This window comes from Panulirus ornatus, chromosome 20, assembly GCF_036320965.1.
Source record: "Panulirus ornatus isolate Po-2019 chromosome 20, ASM3632096v1, whole genome shotgun sequence".
In the NCBI taxonomy this organism is placed as follows: domain Eukaryota; kingdom Metazoa; phylum Arthropoda; class Malacostraca; order Decapoda; family Palinuridae; genus Panulirus; species Panulirus ornatus.
In genome coordinates, this window is record NC_092243.1 from 34,498,933 (window position 1) to 34,521,514 (window position 22,582).

Here is a 22,582-nt window from a genome sequence, read left to right on the forward strand (position 1 = left end):
CATATATATATATATATATATATATATATATATATATATATATATATATATATATATATAGATAGATAGATAGATAGATAGATAGAAAATATGCGTGCGCAGACGTTTATGTATATACATGTGTATGTGGGTGGGTTGGGCCATTCCTCGTTTGTTTCTTTGCGCTACCTCGCTAATGCGAGAGACGGCGGTTAAGTATAATAATAATGATAATGATAATATATATATATATATATATATATATATATATATATATATATATATATATATATATATATATATATATACATATATATATATATATATATATATATATATATATATATATATATATATATATATATATATATATATATATATATAACGATGTTTTATCAGGTGGTACTCGGCAATGACTCCAGCCTTCAAGGCAAACGCACTCCCTACTCGGGTATTTAGCTTATAGGAACAACACTGCAAGTCAGAATCAAATAGGATTGCAGGCCTAATGACCCTCCTTATAGATCGATGTCCTTAATACCAAGCCAGCAAGCAACTCCCAAAGGTTAGATCTGTAGCAGCAGACCCCAGCGACTCGCTGCTGCACAACGGTGTTATCACGGTTCAGAGACTTCGCCCACACCTCAACTGCTAATGGGTGATCACTCCAAAGACATCCTGCCCATTTTAACGCTGCATATGTCTTGTGGGTTTTGTTATGTGGGAATTATATCGTTATCAGCATAAGTAGTCCACTTGCCTGGGGTTGATTTGGATCGAAAAACAAACAGCGGGTTCAATTGTCTATTAATTTATAGGATTTTGATCCTTTGTGTGGGACATTTCATATGATTTTATTTGATCCTACGTCTAACATCTGAACTCTCTCAATATATCTGTAAAACTTTGACTTAGTCGAAATCAAATGTTGCGATGGATGGTGGCGTTCTCAGTGATAAAGCAGACTACTTGTTTCTAAACCCTGCAGGCGTGTTTTCTTGTATTACAGCTTCATTCGTTTTGCATACCGACTTTTTGATTAAAGTTCTGTACAATCCGAACGAACAGCAGGGTAATAACGGTTGTCAGCCGTCCGCAGGAAGGCCACAATGACTGTTGACATTACAAGATGACGTTGTGTGCAAGATTTTGACGAAAATGTTACCACTGCTTTCGTTACACCTTCATATATTGATATAGTGTTTTTCATCAATTGATTTGCTTGTCATTCAATGTCTTTCCCCTCTTTGCTAAAACTTAGAACTGATTGAATCAGTCCTACACTCATAATCTCATGCTCTATATCAACTTTAGATGGCGAAAGGAATCTAGCGGTAACACTTTCACATCCGGATCTGTCACTAGAACACTCGCGTCCGTAAATTGAAGATGACCGTCGTTTATCATGTTGAATGTTATTTCCAGGAGAGAACAGTCCAGCCTTCCTGGGTAATGGACTGACTAGTCCGCCATGATCTGGCAGTGGTTTCGAGAGAGAGAGAGCAACACCTCACCACTTGCATGGTCCCATCTCCGTCAACCTGTGTGTAGTGTGGTGCTTATGCATGTTATAGTTATGGTCACACAAAACTTGGTGTAACTTTGTCAATTGTAATGAAACAGGGCACAGGATAATTGCTTTTAAGTTAGCAAGTGAGTCTGTTATCTATGTGACATTCTCGCTGTTGAGCCGATATGGAATTCAGTTACTGGTACGTAACACAACTGGCGGCATGTCTATCCTGGAACCCTTCGTTGCTTTATACGTGTTGCTCACCGGCAGGTAAAGACTAAGAATGGCGTTTCTCCTAAGTTTTGCAGACAGTCTTAAGATATACATGTTCAAAGATCAGACAGAACGGTTTCCTTTGGCTAAGTAGTACATTAATGTATTTAAGAAGTGTGGATTGCTTTGCAAAGAAAGAAGTTTTGACAGAAGCCTAGAGTAAAAAAAATTAGATTTAGAACTCCGTTTGAAATTAGCCGAAATTCAGTCTAAGCAGGAGTTAGCAAGAGGAGGTATTGTCTAGGTAAGAAATAAGGGAAATAAGGATGCGGCTGTAAGGCAAAACAAGAAATGATTATGTATCTTATTTTGCGAGATATCTAAGACTTGTCCCAACACGTAGTGGAATGATGTCCACATATTTCTTGATTTCGTGAAGTTTGCAGGTAGCGTGAAATGGCCTCGTGAATGCTGGTGTTCATTAACTCGGTGAATATTCTGCAGTAGATGATGCACATAGTAGCAATAATGATCATGTGTGTCATCTTAAGTTAGTGCCTGAGGCTTACCACAAACAGTTTGGGGACAAATAATAAGGTAGACTTTTATAAAGTCTTCTTAAGAACAGATTTGACCAATGGTGTGTAACTCCGACGTATATAAGAATTATGAAAACTTGAGACATACATTTTAAAAGGACAAATACAAGCACTTATACTCGCTCATAAGAGCAGATTTTCCTCCTCAGAGTAAAGCCAGTACTAGATTCAGTCTTATGGTGGCACTGTTAAGTTCAATGTATGATTCATCCAGTCGACATCAGAGATGTAAACCTCAGCATTGTGTCTTCTTGTAGACATTGTTGTAAGAGCTGACATGTGATTTCCAAATTTTGGCGGATTTTGAAGTCCAGTTAGAAACAACGATTCCTAACGTATTGTTTTAACGTTTAAAGCCAACCCAAAAGTTGTTACTGTTGATCCCATACCAACAATAGCCAGCACTACGGATTTTCTGTGACTGAGGAATGTTGTTTGAATATTGTTTTTGCCTCGTTAGCAGGTGATGAAACCAACCTGCTTCTCGATCTTTGATGTTAAAGTAAGCCCTTTACTGCTAAAGTAAACTTTCAGTTGTAATGAGTTTTTGTTTCAGGGTGTCGTGTAAGTTTTGCGAATATACCGCTTCATGATGTATATTAAAGATCGGGTATAATAATAGCTTCTGTAACTGCAGGGGTAGACTCTGCTTGGCCGGTGAAGTAGTATCTGACAAAGTAGTGGTCAGCAAATTTACGGCAGCTGTGGCATAGAATAACTGGAGACGGAAATTTCCCAACCTCTGCAGTTACCAGAACCAAGACACAAAAATTAGCTAAGGAAGAGGAAACATGACATATGGTCAAGGTGTATATTACCTCCAGGTGTTGACCAGGGGGTAAGAGGTGAAGCAGCATTGTTGAGAATGCTATGTATAATCAGTTTCTTTACCGAGGTTATGGATAGTGAAGCTAAGTCTCCCATTTCACGTAACAAGTTAATCACGGAACGGAAATGAGACCCTGAATTAGTGAGTAACTAAGGCAGTAGGTGAGTATGAAGTAAATAGTATGGCAAACTGTTAATCTAGTCAGGTGATAATCAGAATGTGGAGACAATTAGAAACAAGGGTAGATAAAATGTAGCATGTACCCGGGTGCTAGTTCCCAAAGAATATAGACCGGAAGTATTGAACTCAGCATATGGCGCATCAATGGTAGGTCAGCTGGGAGTTAGACGTACGTAAAATGCTGATATTACTTCTTTTGCCCAAAATGAAAGTCATGACGTAGCCAGATACTGCAGGACATGTCATGTCTGCCAAGGAGAAGGTAAATCTAATTCAAAGATTGATGTGGTTCCCCTGATACCTACCCCAACACTTGAATATTTTGGTAGAGTAATTTTGGATTGAGCTGGCCGGCCCATTACCTATAACCAAATCGAGTTTTCAATATCTTTTGATTATCAAATCTCCATCATCTCTTTACCTTGAGGCAATTTCCTTGCGAAAAATTTCGACCCCAGTAAATATAAAAGATATGATCAATATTTTCATAATGGTGTGATTACCACCATCTGCTTAAGCTGACGGTCTCTCTAATCATTGTCAGTATTGTCTCAACAAGTAATGTACCCACCATTCTGAATTTATACATTTTATTTAGCGTATGGCCATAATGTACGAAGTTCTTTAGAAACGTTCAAGGGGAAATGATTGGGTACTACAAGTTGTATGAATTCACTGGATTTTTTCAATCTTTAAACTTAAACTACACAAAGCTACTGAGTTAACTCAACAAACTCTTAAGTTTTCTTAGGAGAATATGAAAACTTATGATATCTCTTCCTGGATTCGAGAACTTAAAATATGTAAGCTTTGGCTTTGCCCATTTCTGGCTAGCTGCAACGAACGAAGTATTTTGCGCCATACGAGGCGAAAGCAGAATCATCGAAGTAGGGTAGGTTGTTAAAACTTCTGACACAAGGAAGTCAGAGAGGTTTTGGCATGTGGATGAACTAGATCCTTACTTGACGCAGATTTAACTAGCTGTTGGAAAATTGTCACTAACGATAGTGACTGAGATTAGTCATGTCTGCGTGTGTTGGTATCTTAATCTGAAGAAAAGTTTCGTTTATCAGCAGATTACCGACGTGTTAACCAGGTGACCAGGACTGATTCGTATCCAATTCCCAGCATTGTTTAGGAGGCTTGATCCAGTATCGATTGATGGCTTTTGGTATGATGAATGCTCCTGCTGCCTTTCAACGTCTTATCCACAGAATCATCACAGACATGGAGGGAGTGGAAGCATACATTGATATATGGTGTTATGTGAACATGGGAAGCAGCATGTGACGAGGTAGAGAGCCCTCTGTGACAGACTGGCTGAGGTAAACCTCCCAATCAACGTAAGCAAGAGTAAGTTTGAACATGCTAGAGTGGTCTTGGGACATTTCTTCAGTCAGGTTTAGGTGGTCCATAGTGGTCCCTGCAGCAGTGAATGTTAAAGCAATCATCGAGTGTCCCGTACCCACTGGTAGGAGAGCCAACTGGAGATTCCCAGGTCAAGGAGGATACTGTAGGAGATTTTGTCCTCACTTTCCAGACTTGATGGTTCCATTGAGTCTTCTTCTTTGTCATGAATAGTTTATCTGGAATGATGGTTGTCAATTTCATTTTTCTAAACCGTAAATGACATTATCTAATGAACCTGCTCAAAGTGCGCCTGAGTTCACCCTCCCCTTTTCACTTCAGGCAGACGTGACGTTCGATTAAGTGCAGTATAGAGGCCCAAGCCTTTCTCGTGATACTTCAACATTTTGAGGTATATGTGAACGCCATCGAGTTAACTACTGTAGTAAATACGGACCATAACCCACTGATCTTTATTGATAGAATAAAATAGGGAAAAAAGTTTATGCAATGGAGTTTATTATTACAGCCATATGATACAGATATTGATTATTACAGCCATGTAATACAGAGATTAATTATGCGAGAAAAAGTCATTGCTGACGCTGTGTCACGGACTGAGTAAACATATATCCCAGTGTGATGATATCACACATGAGAAGGAGAGATTCTGAGTGTCTTGTTAAAACATACTTTCAAAGAGAGGAGGAATATGATGAACCTTGTCAGCTCCATGACTGTTAGCTGGTGATATCAGATAGTAATTGGCAATTAAACAGCTTGGCTGTGATCTCCGTCCACTTCTCTTGTGCAAATAGTGCAAAGTCAACTCGTCATTGTACGGTTTGCAGTACTTGCTACATCATCATCATTACTTCCACAAGATTCACGTCAATGATTTCCAGGTTATTTCCTCCTTTTCCGCTCCGGTAGTCAAGAAAATTAGACATCATACCTCTTTCAATTTTTTTACGTGTTTTCATCTGTCAGTGAATCATGTATGCCTACTGTAATCCCGTCATGTGGTCCTTTATTGATAAGTTTCTCCGTACACGTATGTACGAAAAAAACATAGATTGATGCTTCAGTATATTGATGAATTCATACTTGCTAATTAATCCTTGTCCTGTCAGATCCTAATATCTTTATAAAACTTGTATACAGTGTCTGTACTCCTGGTTGGTGACATGAATATCACTGAACCATCAGGTTCATTTCTTTCCTCCTCTCTCTCTCTCTCTCTCTCTCTCTCTCTCTCTCTCTCTCTCTGCACATTTCGCTGCTCCTAACCAAGGTCCGAATCCGACCGGCGGTGTACACACATTTTCCATCCAACAGCACATTATCATTGCTCTCCTATACTTTCCCTTGGTATAGACCTCTTCCTTACCGTTGGGCACGTCCAGTCATCACGCATTCTTCTTTCAGCAAAATTCAGTAGAGTTCCCTGAATGTATTAACATTCAAGGTTAATGTAAATGTAATTCGAATGAGTATTTGAATCACCTGCCTGATCAATCGTGTGTGATCATCAGGTGAAGCTTTTGATAGTACATCTTGAACTCTCACTTCAGTGACCCATGGGTCATGTTCATCTTCCAAGGCTTCCTTCTGCTGGTCACTGACACGAGAGAACTCAGAAGTGGAGCACAAGAAGCTGGCGAAGAAACGTTGGCTTTCTCAATGTGATCAGTGATGACTGATGTGTTAAAGGAATTTCTCACAGTTTTCACTTTTCATAATTTTTTTTTTTTTTTGGCATTGAATATCAATAACGTATAATTCCCTGTTTGTAAAACCATAGCCATTTAATGCATACACTGTTCACAGCTTATTACATGTAAAGACAGAATATTTTGGCTTTCCTTTATAGAGAGGAGAAAGACAACGAAGAAGGGCTGGGTTGGGAATTGGAAATCCTCCCTTCCTGTATTATTACTTTTAGAAAGTAGGAGCAGAGGAATATGTTTGGAGAGAATTTTCCCTTGAAGGCTCAGTTGTCTGTTCCCGGTGCTACCTCACGATGGAGGGAAGCACCAAACTGATGTAAACAGAGCTATAGATAATTAAACCAGCGGTTTAGATTTTTTTTTCGTTCCCGATATTTGCTTCCCGACTCATAATGTTTAGGAGGAAGGAATCTAATCTCCATACCAATCTGGATATAATCACATTTATCATTAGTTATGACTATCCAAGATCCCACCCGCTGGGTGATATATATATATATATATAGATGTGTATATAATCTTGACATACATTTCCGGTTGTATTTTTTATGTGAAGGAATCAAAAGTTATTGTCACACAGTTAAGGTAATATTCAAAAAAAAAAAAAACATTACTGTATAACTGTGGCAGTGCCTCTCAGTTACTAGTTTCAGGGTCTGTGAAGTCTTGGCTGTGTTGTGGTGCCTCACTTAGCTACAGTGTCATGATGTGGTATGTAGAAAGGTTTTGAATGTTCTCATGGCAAACCTCTCCGACATTTACTTTTGGTGACCTAATAAGACCTTCTACTTCCCTTCACGTTAATCCAACAGCTTCTCCCACAATACTTTTTCAAACAGTAGGAAAAGCTCTTCCATTTGGACACAAAGCGCAAGGGTCGCATAGCGTCCCTACTCCCGTTTTCTGAAAGTATTTGCCTGATCTTGTAACTGCGTTTGTTTTTGATTCGTTTGACCAAAGAGCCACAGTCATTGTACTCTCCTTTGAAACATGCATCATTAAAGCCCAGTGACCTATCTCTTTCGCTTAAAATATCTCCAGCCTCTAAATCTCTTAACCGTGTTTCCAAGTCTTTGATCTTGGGCTCTCTCTCTCTCTCTCTCTCTCTCTCTCTCTCTCTCTCTCTCTCTCTCTCTCTCTCTCTCTCTCTCACCTGAGTTACCAGTTTGGTTGCCGCAACGCAAGATTAACCGTTGATATGTGTACTAATGCCTGGTCATCCGCCATGTAGACTGCGGAAAACGCTTCGTTGTTCGTCCTTGATATCTCGAAAGCATATGATATGATGTGGCATTGGCGTCTGATCTTTGTGATCAGGTTTTTCACCCTACGTCACTTTAATCGGTCCGTTTTCTAAATCGATGATGTTTCAGGTTTTTTTTTTTTGTTTTATCATCGGTAATGTCCTTCATGGCTCTTTTTATGTCTCCTGCCTTCTTCCTTCATTTTATCACCGACCATTTTCAACAACTAATTCAATAAACTGGTACTTTTGTGACTCGGCTCGACATGCTTCCATCGGTCTCAAAATCGATTGTTTTTTTTTTTTGCTGTGAGTAAAATCAGGCAAATTTTCTTAGGTACCTTGATAGATAAATATTACCAGTCTTTATTAATTTTGTCTGCTTATATGAAATCACTGTTAACCTTCTCTTTTCTGAGCTGAATAGACTCAAGTTCTTTAATCTGTTCTTGTAGGATTTGTTTCTCAGTCCGGGAATAATCTTAGAGGCTTGATGCTAAACTCGCTTCATTCTCTGTCTTTTTTACGGTAGGTGACGAAAACTGAACTCATTATATTCAAGATGTGATGACGAGCGAATGAGCTGTATAGAGTATGGATGATTTCCCTCGACCTAAATTCGAAGGTTCTAACCATGAATCTATGAATTTTGTCCGCTCATTTCACTGCTGCTGTGTGCTGGTTCCTTGGATTTAGGTCACCTGAGATTTTTAGGCCCAAGTCTCTTTCCTCATTTCATTTCTACAATTCAACAGAGTTCATACTGTAGCTTGCCTTTTTGTTTTTCTACCAACATCTAAAACTTTGCCCTTACCGATATTAAACTTTATTTGTCCCTTGTGAGCCCAGTTCATCATTGTGTTTATGTCAGTTTGAAGCTGTACACGTAGATGGAACCCTAAGACTGATTAGCTTCTTTCCATGTACTGAAACAGGCAATTAGATATATATCCATACATGTTCAAGCACAAATATTTGGTCGCTTAGTAAAACGCACACGGATGCATGTGCATGAAAGCAAACGCAGGCAGGAAAACACAGACGAGGACCCACACAAACACGTCCGTGCACATGGGATCACACGTGCGCAAACAAACACGAAAACAAACTCTACAAATATGACACCCGCATCTGAACAAACGTTTGGACGTTTAGAAAAACCTGATAACTATTTGTCCATATTGGAAAGGAGTTTTCCACACATTTTGTTCTCTGTCTTAACATTGCTTCTGTCCTACTATTCATTTTCTGTTAATGCTGTCTGAATACACCCTTCTCTCGCACAGATCCCTGTTATCCACCAACTCATTGGTTACTGAATATTTCAAGGGCCTTCCCAGTACTTATATTGTCGAAGCGAGTTCAATCTTGTTCTGTGTTTCATATACCTTTTAGCGTAAGGATGCGTGTGGTTGCTATTCACATTTTGTAGCTTACTGGGTCCGCAAAAATAGAAAAAAAAACGTCCGCTTCCTCATATATTTGTAAAGGCGATGTCGTACTTACATTTTAATACTGTATCATTCATTTGGCCTTGACGTCTAGGCATTGAATTGGCAAAGTTCCTGAAGGATTTTTGGTCCATGTCTTGGATCCTCAGGGTCTCGATCTCCTGAATAAGACGAGGTATTGATAAGGTGTTGGAGGATGAATAAACTGGCTAAATAGTCATGAATTACAGACCAAAGAAATGTTTACTCGTATGTACTAAGACTGCTTTCGCAGAGACTAATGAAGGAACAATCATTATGGAGCAAGAAGGTGCAATGGAGAAAAAAAATACAAATGCAAAGAAGGTAATGGTTGAGTGAGATACATATCATTAGCAAAGAGATTCCAGACACGGCAAGGATGCTCTCTTAGATGCACAGAAGTTACAACAAACGAGAAGTAAAAGAAGAGATTGAATACAGTATCGGACATCCCACAGAACAGATGATGAAAACAAAAATCACTATCATATGGCGCCGCAAAATCAAATCCTACTGAAAGTTAGACAAATCTTCTCTTGCATGATAGAGTTCATACCTTCAAAGTTGCGTATTTCTATGCCAGTATCGATGATTGCAGCACCTTTTCTTCTATAAAGTTGATTAATCCGCAAATAATGTGGCGCAAGCGAAAAAAAATATTACCCGAACTTTAGTGTGAGGATGGAACAGGTCACATTTTCCATTGGATACATCGGCGTCAAAGTTCCCCGTGTCTCAGGCAGAATTGATATTATTTTTTTCTGGTCGGACAATTAATGTAAGGTCAGTAGAAAAACATTACTCACTACGTCTTTTCCCACGTTCACTGTTGTACCTCACAGTATAACAGCCTGTTTTTCTGATTCATCATCAAATAGAAGTCATACATGGTAATATCACAAGGTAACTGGTTTCATTGTGTATTAATCTAGACTGTATTGAACTCCTGTTGTGTAATTCAGTCTATGGAGTATAGGACGGGGATGTTATAGTACACATTACAGACAACAGAACAAAGGTGTATTCTTCTCTGCCATGTCAAGTTTTTTTAGTTCAACTTCAGTTGGTGAGATTGCCAATTATATTGCAGTGTGGCCGATTTCAGTACTTATACATCATCTTTATGATATAGATATAAAAAAAAGTTTATTAGAATGATAATTCAAAGAGCATACAGATTACTGTGGTATAAACCAATCAGAACAAACTAACCAACTGATTGTCACCAACAGGTGGTCAGAGGCGTTGCCATCGTTCAGCATATGAAGACAGACAATTCTGTCCCTTGTTGACTGGTCGACGCATTTCGTCTCTCCCAACCCACAACACGAAGCAAGCGCCGACCGAGCTGGGTGGACGTGGAAGGCTGTGCTCTCACTCAGAACTGAAATGTCGTGTATAATTACTACGTCAACCATCAGGACTTCTGTCAGTCGGAGTTAAAGGTCAGTAGTGAACACTTGTCCGTTAGAATGAAGATTACAGAGGGAACACCTGCATTACCAGATTATAGGATTGGTATGTTATGATACTATTCATCTGATCTGGTTGTTGAAGAAGGGATCGAATGATGTCATGATTATAGCATAAGAATTAGGTTCGTGCAGGTTAGGTCTAGCTGGGCTAGATTAGCTTTTGTTACCATTGTGTGTTACGAGAATAAGCACATAAAAAGATGTTGAGGTGACTGAAGAAATCTTCAGTCACCTTGGCGATAAAGGCACCAGTTGGCCTTAATCTGGTTACATTACCCGCGGCTGATCGTCTCCCAACGAAAAATGAAAGGCTCTTTTGGTTTTTAACTTTACTGGGGATGCGGGGAGAAAGACTTCGGGAGAGGGTAGGAAATCTTCCTACCTGGTATCGTAATTTTCCGAAAGTAGGAACAGAGGAAGGTGCTGAGAGGTGTTTTTCTTTAAGGGTCATTTGTCTGCTCCCGGCGCTACCTCACTTCGGTGGGAAACACCAAGCTGGTATAGCAAAAGTTATAGATAAAACTAGTAGTATAGACTTTACCTTCGTTCATCATATTTTGCCTTCCAGCCTCTAATGTTGAGAGGGAAGGAATCTAAGTTGTATACCAGTCTGAAAATCGTCAAATTTCTAATCATCTCTGACTATATCATCTCTCCCACATTGTGATTTATGCTGATATATAATTATACTGACGCAAGACAGATATATATCAGAGTAAGGTTCTTTATAAGGAGGTAAGATTAAGACAGACTGATCACCGTACAACTAAGACAATATCTAAAAGACCGTTCAAGATAGCTGGGGCTGGCTATGGCTTCCAAAAATGTTAATTACAGGGTTAGCGTCAGTGGCATCGAACAACGACTTACCTTATGGGGAACTTTTCACTGAGGCTTTGGTGAAGTCTGGGCTGAATTGTGGTGTCTAAATTGTTTCACAATTCTCGTATATTCTATTTTGGTCATATAGTATTCCCATACCTATTGCTTCATCTCTTGCTAATCATATAGCTTCTCCCATAATGCCTTTTAACACAGTGCGGAGTTCATCTTTCTGTTCACAAGGTAGGCACATGGCTCACATAGCGTTACTCTCCCTGTGTTCAAGAAGCATTTGTCTGAAGTTGCGATTGCGGGTACTCAGTTTTGTTCCTACCAAAGAACCAAAAATATTTACTTTACCTTCGAAGTATTCCTGTCGATCTTTCCAGAATCTTCACTAGCACAGTTGATGTGTATGACAAAGGACTTCCCAGTACATGAATTGCCTATTTCACATACCTTCTAACGTAGGGATATGGGGTGTTTGCTGTTCAAATTTTGTTGCTTACATACTTTACCTCAAGAAACATAAACTGCTTCAACAATCGTAAATTATAAACTATTTTTTCTTTTTTACTCCGACGGGCCAAGTCGCCATTCGTTAAGTGAATGAAATAATCATTATGCCGCAGGAGGTGGCATAAGAGAAAGGAAAAGAAAATAGGGACAAGGAAAAGAAGTTAATGGTTGTGTGGAATTCGTATCAGGAGTCAAGAGAATACACGCACAATAAGGGAGACTTGTAGAATGCACTGGAGTCAGAGATAACGTGAGTAATGAGAGAGACAAGTACGAAAGAAGTACGATATATCCTCCGGCACAGCTGACCCCGGGGCCTTAGGCACAAGCTGATGCTCGCTAATGGATACTCCAGCCTTGGTCTGACTGTTTTCATCTAACACTTTGTCCTTCAAACTTTTTCATCTCTGTTGTACCCCGGGTAAATGAACTTGACGTATAAAAAGAAAGTTTGTAAATAATTTAGTTACATCATCTATTAGCAGTTTTTCCGAAGAAAATCGGCGGAAATACTCGAAAAAAAGGAGACTGAGTAGAAAAAAGAAAATGTTATTGACTTTTCACAGAAAAAATTAGACTAAGTCCATCAGGAGTTGTTTAAAGAGCGGACAGGAAAGTATTGGGTTGAATTATTCAAACAAATCAATGTTTTCTGAGCCCCAGCCGAGGTGTTCGACCCCCAGCCATGGCTTACTTCAGAGCCACCCAGAGCCAGACCATAATTGGAAAATATAGAACCTGAAGTGAGGACGTCAGGTGGCCATCTTCCAATAAGGCTGCTCTCCACAGATACTCCACCTGAGCTTAACTAATTCTTGTGAGAAAACTTAATAACGTTATTTTATTTTCCCTCAGCCACTTCGTATTTTCTTGCCCTCCCTATATAAGTAAGCTGAAAAACAAGATCCACTCGTACACGACGCAGCTAAAGTAAATGATACTGAAATTTTGACAGAGATTCTCAGGAATATTTGAATTCACGTGTTCAAAGTTCAGTATGTTTTTGTGCCGATAGCGATGATTGCAACACTTTTTCTTCCATACGTAAAGTTGATTAATCCTCTAATGAAGCGATGCAAGAGAAAAGGAAAGTTACTCAAAGTTTAGCATGAAGATGGTCGCTATTTTTTTTATTGGATATAACAGCCTCTGGGTTCATGTCTCAGAGAGAATTGTTGTTCTTTTTTCCTGGTAACGTATTCAAATGAACATTTTATCTTTATTTATCTACGGTCATTATGAAAACATTACCCAATGTATCGTTTTCCACGTTCGCTTAAAGTATATCACCATTTATTTTTCTGATATACCACCAGTGGAAAATGATACACATTTTGATATCAAGCTAATTTGCTTTATCTTATATCATTTATATTTCAGGATGTAGCTTATGTTGTGATCTTGTTGTGTAGTAGTTGAGTATATGGAGTACATGATAGTGATGCAACATTCTGGACAACAGTACAAACATGACTCATTCTTCTCTGCCATGTTAAGCTTTTTCTTCATCTTCGGTATGAAAATGGGCATTGTTGCCGATTTCAGCACTTAACCATCATCTTTGTGGTTATTATCTATTTTATCAAACTTAACCGCCGTCTCCCGCGTTAACGAGGTAGTGCAAGGAAACAGACGAGGAATGGCCCAACCCACCCACATACACATGTATATACATAAACGCTCACACAGGCACATATATACAGATATATTTCAACGTATACATACATATATATATATATACAGACATATGGATATATACGCATGTACATATCCATACTTGCTGCCTTCATATATTCTCGTCGCCACCCCGCCACACATGAAATAGCATCCTACCCACCAGCGAGGCAGCGCCAGTATCGGACAACAAAGGTCACATTCGTTCACACTCAGTCTCAAGCTGTCATGCGTAATGCACCGAAACCACAGCTTCCTTTCCACATCCAGGGCCCACAGACCTTTCCATGGTTTACCCTAAACGATTCACATGCTCTGGTTCAATCCATTGACAGCACGTCGACTCCGGTATACCACATCGCTCCAATTCACTCTATTCCTTGCACGCCTTTCACCCTCCTGTATGTTCAGGCCCCGATCGTTCAAAATCTTTCTCACTCCATCCTTCCACCTCCAATTTGGTCTCCCGCTTCTCCTTCCCTCCACCTCTTAAACATATATCCTCTTGGCCAATCTTTCCTCACTCATTCCCTTCATGTGTCCAAACCATTTCAACACGCCTTCTTCTGCTCTCTCAACCACACACTTTCTATTCCCACACATCTCTCTTATTCTTTATTACTTACTCGATCAAACCACCTCGCACCACATATTGCCCTCAAGCATTTTATTTCCAACACATCCACCCTCCTCCATACAACTATCTATAGCCCATGCCTCGCAACCATATAACATCGTTGGAACCACTATTCCTTCAAACATATCCATTTTGCTCTCCGAGATAACGTTCTCGCCTTCCACACATTCTTCATTGTTCCCAGAACCTTCGCTCCCTCCCCCACCCTGCGACTCACTTCTGCTTCCATGGTTCCATCCGCTGCTAAGTCCACTCCTAGATATCTAAAACACTCACTTCCTCCACTTTTTCTCCATTCAAACTTACCTCCCAATTAACTAGTCCCTCAACCTTACTGAACCTAATAACCTTGCTCTTATTCACATTTAATCCTACTTTCTTCTTTCACACACTTTACCACACCCAGTCACCAACTTCTGCTGTTTCTCACCCAAATCAGACACCAGCGCTGTATCGTCAGCGAACAACAACTGACTCACTTCCCAAGCCCTCTCATCCAGAACAGACTGCATACTTGTCCCTCTCTCCTAAACTCTTGCATTCACCTCCCTAACAACCCCATCCATAAACAAATTAAACATCATGGAGACGTCACGCACCCCTGCTGCAAACTGACATTCACTGAGAACCAGTCACTTTCCTCTCTTCCTACTCGTACTAATGCCTTACATCCTTGGTAAAAACTTTTCACTGTTTATAGCAACTTACCTTCCACAAAGCATCTCTATCCACCCTGTCCACCCTGTCATATTCCCTCTCCAGATCCATAAATGCTACTTACAAATCTAACTGTTTTACTAAGTATTTCTCACGAACATTCTTCAAAGCAAACACCCGATCCACACATCCTCTACCGCTTCTAAAACCACACTGTTCTTCCCCAATCTGCTTCTCTATATATGCCTTTACCCTCTCAATCAATTCCGTCCCGTATGATTTCCCAGGAATACTAAACAAGCTTATGCCTATGTAATTTGAGCACTCACCTTTATCCCCTTTGCCATTGTACAATGGCACAAAGCATGCATTCCGCCATTCTCAGGCACTTCATGATCCATACATACATTGAATATCCTTACCAACTGATCAACAGACAGTCACCCCCTTTTTTTCTATATAAATTACACTGCAATACCATCCAAACCCGCTACCTTGCCGGCTTTCATCTTCCGCAAAGCCTTCACTACCTCTTCTCTGCTCACCAAACCATTCTCCTGACCCTCTCACTTCGCACACCACCCCGACTAAAACACCCTATATCTGCCACCCTATCATCAAATACATTCAATAACCCTTCAAAATATTCAGTCCATCTTCTCACTTCATCACTACTTATTACCTCCCCATTTGCCATTTCACCTTTGTTTTCTTATCTTACGCACTTTATTTACCTCCTTCCAAAACATCTTTTTAGTCTCCCTAAGATTTGATGATACTCTCTCACCCCAACTCTCATTTGCCCTCTTTTTTCACCCTTTTGCACCTTTCCCTTGACCTCCTGCCGCTTCCAGTCATTTGCACTGCTTCCCTGTAAAAGAAATTATCAACAGCATAATTCAAGGAGCATGCTATGATGAGTGCAGTATATTCTGGTATTATCCAATCAGACAAAACTAACTGGAGGTATTGCTATTGGTCAAACATATATATGCAGACAGTTTTATCTATTGACTGGTGTACGTGTTTCGTCTCGTCCCAACACTTCCCAACCCACACATATCATCGAGCGGGGTGGTTGTGGTAGGTAGTGCTCCCACTATTTGTTGTCAAGCATCACTAATATAAACGAAATCTCCTTTATACTGTTACTACATCTGTCATCAGAACTCTTGTCAGTCAGAGTTAAAGGCTGGTGATATACATTGTCAGTCAGAACCAAGTGGATTAATGAGGGAACATATACGTAATCACATTGTGCGATTTTTCTCTTTTGAGGTGTAATATTATTTTTCATATCGTCTGAAAATGCTGGGTCGTTCATAATACTTATGGAATTACTCGTAAACTTTGATTGTCGGAGTAAGAATCATACAAGCCTTTTGTGTATTTCTTTTATTATGATACTTACTTAGGTGCAGTTGGGCTATGTTAGCTTTTCTTATCATTGTGTGTTGGGACAGTAGGCCATAAATAGTTGTCCAGTTTGATGAGAATTGAATTATCTACTTGGATGAAATTGGCAACACAGTGACCAATAGTAAATAACGCTGATACACTACAGGTTGGTCGTATAGCAACCAATAATGAAAGAATATTTAGGCTTTCCAGGACGGTGGGGAGAAGGGAGAAAGACTACGAAGAGAGGCGGGGGTAGGGGGCTGGATGTCCTTCCATCTTGTATTATTACTTTCCGAAAGTGACGAAAGAGGAAGGTGCAAAGAGAGATGCTTTTCCCTCAAGGTTCAGTCGTCTGTTCCCTGTGCTACCTCAGGAAGGCAGTAAACACCACACTGGTGTAAAGAGAGCTATAAATTACAACTCCAGTGGTTTAGAGTTTTTCGTTTGTCATTCTTGATATTTGTTTCCCACCTTTTAATGTTTGCGTTTGGTTAGTTTATATACCACTCTAAATATGATCACATTCTTCATGAGCTTTGGCTATGTTCGTTTTATGATCTATAGTAGTATATGATAAATACGTTGGAGAGATACATTTCTGAATTCATTTCTTCATTAGGAGATAAGATTAAAGCTTATTATAGAGTTAAGGTAATATTCACGAGGCTCTTCAGGGCAACTGTGGCTATGCTCACCAGAAATTATGGTCACAAGGTTAGCGTTAGTGGAACCGCACTGTCATTTATCTGGTGAGGAACGTATCACTATGGCAGTGTGTGAAGTCTGGGTTTTGCTATGATGTCCAGACTGACTAGTATATGAACATGAAAAGGTGTGAGCGTTCTCAGCACAAATCGCTACTACATTTACTTGTGATGACTTGACGATTCCTTACCTACTGCTTCACTTTTGATGAACTGTGCAGCTTTTCCTACAATACCTTTTTCACGGAGTACAAAGGCTCCTCCCCTTAGGACACAAGGAAGGTGAATGGATCGTATGGCGTCCTTCCTTCTGCTTTCAAGCAGTACATCTGAACATGTGTCTGTTTGCTCGTCTGTTTCGTTTTTGCCAGAGAACCAAGAATTATTCTACTTTACTTTCGATTTGTGTATCATTAGTGTACTTTCCCTTGACTCGTAGTATCTCCAGCCTATAAGTCAAGTCTGTTTCTCTGTCTTGAATCTTAGACCTTCCTCCCTTTCCAGCTACCAGTGACATTATCTGTTACAGATCTCTAGTCGTCCTTCCTGAGAGACTTTGGAAAGTGCTTTGTTGAGGCCTCTGATATCTGGAAAGCACTTGATGTGATGTGGTACAAGAGTCTGATCCCTGTGCTCCCATATTCACGGTTTCCTTTCTCATTCACTTTAGTCAGTCATTTTTCAAAATTGTTGATTGGTTAGTCACTTTTCTATCATCAGAAGTGTCCCTACTGCTCTGTCCTGTCTTTTTCCTTCTACCTCCTTTTTATCAGTGACTATTATCAATAAATCACTTGATTTATTGGTACTCCAATGACAGTTCGACATTCTTCCTCTTCTTCAAAATCACTGAAGTTTATCCATGTTCAGTCTACATCACATCTCAATAAACTTAACGTTAACTTAAATTTTAACAGGTTATCCTTAGCGGGGCACCTGTAACCTTGTTTACTTTAGCGAAATTAGAACCCCAACTTTACTTATTTCTCCTGTTAGTCCTCACAATTATCCCATCTTCCTTTATACCTCTATGGTTCCGACAAGGAACATAAGCATACTACTAGATTATAAGGAACCTTCTGAGGAATTACAGTAATTATAGAAACAATGAACCGTTCTTGTATGGGATACTGCTCTTAACTCTAGGGGGATCTAGTTCTGTCTACCTAATCGACAGAGTATTCTTATGCAATCTCTTTCATCAAATGTCTTTACCTGACCAACTCTCCCTACATTGCGCTTTTTCTCTTTTTTCCGTCATTAACATTTCTATTTACTGAAATTGGAATTTTGCTAATGAAAAATAGCAGTTTGTGTCTCAAGCCTTATCAAGGAGATGCAGTACTTGGCAAGCCACTGTCATGCGAAAACTGTGATGTGGTTGACAAGTTGTTTCATTTTCTTTCTACACCATTAAGATCAGGCACGCCTTACCTTATGTCATTTCTAAAGCAGCGCTCTCCCCCGTCCCTTCTAAATGTCAAACGCACTTCCTTCTTTAAACGTTTAAGTATAATCAACATGCTATTAAAAATTTGTCAGGGAATGAACCGTCCCTCTGTTTGAGAGCGAGTCTCTTGCATATTATAGAAGTTCTGTTGCTGTTTATCAGGGATTGAGGTGCTCTTTTGTATCAAGGAATAAACCGTGGATATGCGTCAAGGAGTGAGCCACCGCTGAGTGTCACAGAATGGGTTGCAGTAGTAGGCCACAGTATGTATCACCGACGTATGGCAGGGAGCGAGCTTCCGTCTCGTGTTAGTGAAGCAGTCAAGAGAGACTGAGTGAAACACCGTCTTGTGTCGCAGAGATATCGATGTGCGACTGGAGGTGAGGTGCTATCCTTGGTCACTGAGTAAGCTAGTGAGCTCCACCTTGCGTCAGGGAATGAAACACCTACGCGTGGTACTGAGTGAGCTGCCTCCTGGTGTCGGAGAGTGAGCCGCCGTGGTGTGTCGAAGATTAGCCTAATGTTCTGATAGGTGTAAGCTTTCGTTTTGCGTCAGGGAGTGAGCCACAGGCGTGTGTGAGGGAGTAAGCTTTAATCTTCATCAGAGAGCGCACCACTGGCGTTCATCAAGGAGTGAACCGCTGATGTTCGTCTGAGATTGAATGGTTTTAATGTTTCATAGAGTGAGTCGTCGTTATTCAAGGAGTAAGCGAACTTGTGTGCCGTGGAGCGAACTGATGCAGTGTGTCAGGGATCGGGTCACTGTAATGTGTCAGAGTTTTCCGCTGTAGTGTGTCAGGAAGTGAACCACAGTCGTAGTTCACTTCCCCATCAAGAGTTTAGTAATGAGTTATCAAAGACAGACACAGACTTGTGTCAGGTGATGAAGTCCCAACGGGAGTCAGGGAGTGAACCACTGTTGTATGTTTTGGATTGATCCTCTGCCATGTGCTAGCTGCCAGAAAATGCGGATTCGTTTTGTGTTGGTGACTGAATTGTTTTAATGTTTCACGAAGTTAAACGCCGAAGGTTTTTAGGCAAAGAACCGCTGATTTGTGTCACTGTAAGTCGCTCTCGTGTGTGAAGAAGAGAGCTTTCGTCTTGTGTCAAGTACTGAACCACCGACGAAAGTCTGATATTGACATGACGACGAGAGACTGATGGTTAACCGCCGACGCGTATCAGGGAGCTGGCCGGTGTCGTCTGTTTTAGATTGAACTACCGTCATGTGTCAGGGAGTGAGCCGTCCTTGTTTTCGAAATAGAGCTTATTCGTGAGTTTACACTGGGTTGTCTAGAAGAAGAAAGGAAAATAATTTGACAAGAAAAATCTAATTCCATTCAGTGCTTTTTTAAGCTATCACCGACTCCCCGCCTTCTTATGGCCCCGTTACGCTGTCGTTTATACGATTATTTCTGGCGTTTTTATTTTTTTTCAAAGTGTAACTGAATTTATAAAATTTCTCTATAAACGACTTTTGAAGGTATTCATAGTTTTAGCATTTACTACGTCTAACGATAGCTTATTCCAGCGCTCAACACACCTATAGGAAAAAAACTTTTTCCCACGTCCGTACTTCATCTTATAGCTTTGATTTTTTGTCCGTTTGTTTTAGTAACCGTTTATCCTTATATTTCGAAAAGATGTTCGTGGTTTATTTCATCGAACTTGTTCAGACTTTTGAACACTTTAATTAAGTCGCCGCGAAGTCTTACTTTTTTTTTAAGGGACAAGAGATCCAATCGTTTGAGCCTCTTTGTATGCCAGATTTCTAAAGGATGGGATAAAATTTGTCGCGCGTCTTTTCACTTGCTCTAATTTTCCCTCGTCTTTTTTATAGATTGTGGACCAAAACTGGACTGCATATTCAAGGTGTGGTCTTACTAGAGAATTATATTGAGTGTGAGAATTGTTTCAGGTGTCTTATAATCTATGTTCCTGGCTATGAAACCTAACATTTGGTCACCTTTTTTTACTTGCTGCTTGACACTAGTGCATTTTGAACTGTTGCTATGACAACTCCAATGTCATATTCTTCATTTACTTTAGAGAGTTTCCGAATAGTTTGCAGTCGTAACATATATTCTTGTCTCCAGAGTGCATAACTTTACGCTTGTCTACATTAAACTTCATTTGACATCTGCTTGACCAGTCTGCTAGTAAATTAAGATTTCTCAATCATTTCCTAGTCCCGCCTGTTTGCAGCTCTACCTCCTAGTTTAGTATTGTCAGAATATTACAGATCTTAGATATGAGACCGAATTCTAGGTCATTAATGTATTCTATGAAAAGAATTGGGCCTAGGACCGACCCCTGTGGCACACCACGCGTTACGTCTAGCAAATCTGAGGCTTCACCATCTAATACTACACGCTGCTTTCTTCCGGTAAACCAGTCTCTGATCCATGTATAGAGTTCTTCACCGATTCCGTGTGCTTTGTGTTTGTGTAAAAGTCTCTTGTGAGGTACTTTAACGAAAGCCTTTTGGAAATCTAAATATGCTACATTAGACGGTCATTTTTCGTCAGGCAAGATATTCTATAGCGGAAACCATGTTGGTTTTCCGATACGATTTTGTGTTCTAGAAACGTGACAATTCTGTCTCGTATTATTTTTTCCATGATTTTACCTAACACTGACGTAAGGCTGATTGGGCGGTAGTTCAAGGGACAGTTTTTGTCTCCTTTTTTTTATATAGAAGTAATAGTTGCTAGTTTCCAGTCAGTTAGCATCTGACCACCCGGTAGAGATAAAGCTATTGTAGTATGTCAGGGAGTGAGAGGCTTCGATGGATCAGGGAATTAATTGTCGATATGCGCCAAGGAGTTAGCCATCGCAATGAGTCAGGGAGTTGCAACAGGGAGTCAGGATATGAGCCACCATCGTGTGTCAAGGAGTGAGACACCGGGTTTCCGTTCAACCCTGGGCTCGCCAGACAATCTCTGGTATCAACAATAACCAGATTCCAGTTCAACCCTGGGGTTCGCCAGCCAACATCTGATGTTCACAATAACCTAGTTCCAGTTCAACCCTCCATCTTGTGTCGAGAAGTGAGCCTGTAAGGTTGAGTTGATAAGGAGATCGTGTCTTTCTTCGTTTCGTGATAGTGAAGATCAGGCGGACTTTGCAGTATTATTAGAAGAATAAGTACGAACATCTGTAGTACTCTGGACTATGGTCTTATGACACACTACGACACGCACTAGTGAACGGTGTGACGAGGGTGGCCTGTGTGTCCCCTCAGGTCACACTGGCAGGGGTTATAGTGGAGTCCGTCAACACCCCTCCAACAATGTGTTCAGACAACAGATCAGCTCTTACGTGTTCATACATCCTGATTAACAGTGGTCCGTGAGAACAGTGAGCCCGTGGGAACATTCTATGTGATGCATCTAAGTATATGTAACTCACACTAAAATGATAACAATAGCTAATGAAAAATTGATGGCATGTGTGCGTGAGTTTTACAAGCCACCTACAGTGAGAAAGTTGCAGTTATAGGGTATGGAGTAAGGTGATTAAGGTTGACAGGAAGTGAGCTGTCGCCGTGTATTAAGGAGTGAGAGACGCCGTAGTGTGGCATGGTGAGTTGTCTTTTGGTATCTTGGAGTGAGACGCTATATTGTGCCAAGGATTAAGCCGTTGTTTTGTGTTAAGAAGTGAGCCTATAATTTACGTCACTGGATGAGCGGCCGTTTTGTGTCAGAAAGTGAGCTGTAGTCGTCTTTCAGGAAGTTGGTGGGAGTAAGTCATTTTGATGTTTCAAGAAGTGAACCTTCGTTCTGTTTCAGAGAGCGAGCCTTTGCTGTGCGACAGGAAGTGAGCTATCCTCCTTTGTCAGTGTGTCAGTGATCGAACTGCCGTTCTTTGCAAAGGAATGAAGTGTATCGTTTGTCAGGGAGTGAGTTGCAGTCGTATTTCAGGAAGTAAATGTCCTGCTGAGGGTTGTTGAAAAGTGAACCTCAGTCCCGTGTCTGGGTGCTTCAAACCACCGTCATGGGTTAGAGAATGAGCGGTCAAGAACAAGGGAAATGAGGCGCCAACGCCTAATAGGAACTGGATCCCTATGATGTCACAGGGAGTAAGCTTATGAAGGTTACCAGGGTGTGAGACTCTCTTAAGCGTCAATCTGAGTCGT

The 22,582-nt window shown here is 40.4% G+C and overlaps 1 long non-coding RNA gene across 1 annotated transcript in view; it reads left to right on the plus strand.

Annotated features, from left to right (window-relative positions):
* Positions 1 to 22,582, plus strand: part of LOC139755801 (uncharacterized) — a 316,241-nt gene that overhangs the window by 29,736 nt on the left and 263,923 nt on the right. The window contains exon 2 of the long non-coding RNA XR_011714163.1: positions 10,338 to 10,550. This is a non-coding gene — a long non-coding RNA (uncharacterized lncRNA). The remainder of the gene's footprint in view (positions 1 to 10,337; positions 10,551 to 22,582) is intronic.